We start from the raw sequence: 1213 nt of genomic DNA on the forward strand, positions 1-1213 counted from the left end.
ATAAAGTCGGCCTCCAGGAGAAGGGAGCCCAGGTACCCCCCGAGAACTTTAACTGCCTTGGTGAGGACCGGTGGGACCTGGGAGAAGGCAGTTGCAAGAGTGAGGGATGGACCTCAGTTTGCACCTCCGATTGTCAGAGATCATGCCCCTGTGTTAAAAACTCAAGAAATGGGGCTGGCAGGGTGAGCAACAGAAGGAGAACTGCTGTTATTATTATTGTTAAACCCACGGATTTATTTAAAAAAAAAAAATCTATCACTGAGATAGAGTCTAAGGTCTCTGCAAAGGTCTCTGTTCGGAGGTCACTGGGAGGTGGGACCGAATAATATTTATACGTGTCTCTGACTAAGAGAGCTACTGTGTGATCACTTCTGGGGGACACCGGCAGCCCCGGCTTCTGTCAACAGGACCTCGGATCTGAACAAAACACACGGTCATTTCCCACCAGGATATGACACTCTGGACCAGCCCTGAATGTGGGCACAGGTGTTAGGTCACTATTTTAGGCAAGAATTTTCCCCTCTTGGACTTGGCGGTGGGCTGTCCGGGAGGCGTTGGAGAGAACTCTGCTGTGAAAAGCTCACCCTCAAGCCTGAGGACAGGGGGAGGGAGAACCATGAGCTGTCACTCCGCTGAGGCTGATTTAACCAAATGCCTGGGGGGAAATACGGTTCTCAAATAGGCTTGTGCTTAGAAATGGATGATATAAATGTTACTCATTGTACAAAGGAGGGAAAGACATCACTCACAAGAAGTGATTACAATTCTTTATCTTCTGGGCCCCAGTCACTAAGGAAACTCTGACTGAGTGAGTCAAAGAAATCAGTCCCTTCAGAGTTCAGGCTAGTTAGTCATGACAGCTTGTATTGGCTATTATTAATGGGGATCCCATTTACCAAGTGGACAGTCCTTCAGACCGAAAACCACATCCATATGCATGCGTTTGCTTTACTCACATTTGAGGTAAACACCGTTCGTTCTCATTTTTCACATACAGAAATTGAGAGCTTAGGTCTGGCCGGAAGAAAGGTTCCAATTTGGGCTAAGTTCAAGCATCATTGTTCTCCACTAAAGCATTTTGCTTAGACACACTGGTGTGAGCTTGCACGCACACAGAGTCACACCAGTAGGAGCTAATCACTAATGCATGTTGTGCAACCCTCCACAGGCTTATATGTACCTGATAGGAGCAAGCACTGCCATTCCTCTATTT

Source organism: Mustela lutreola, chromosome 8, assembly GCF_030435805.1.
Source record: "Mustela lutreola isolate mMusLut2 chromosome 8, mMusLut2.pri, whole genome shotgun sequence".
Lineage (NCBI taxonomy): Eukaryota > Metazoa > Chordata > Mammalia > Carnivora > Mustelidae > Mustela > Mustela lutreola.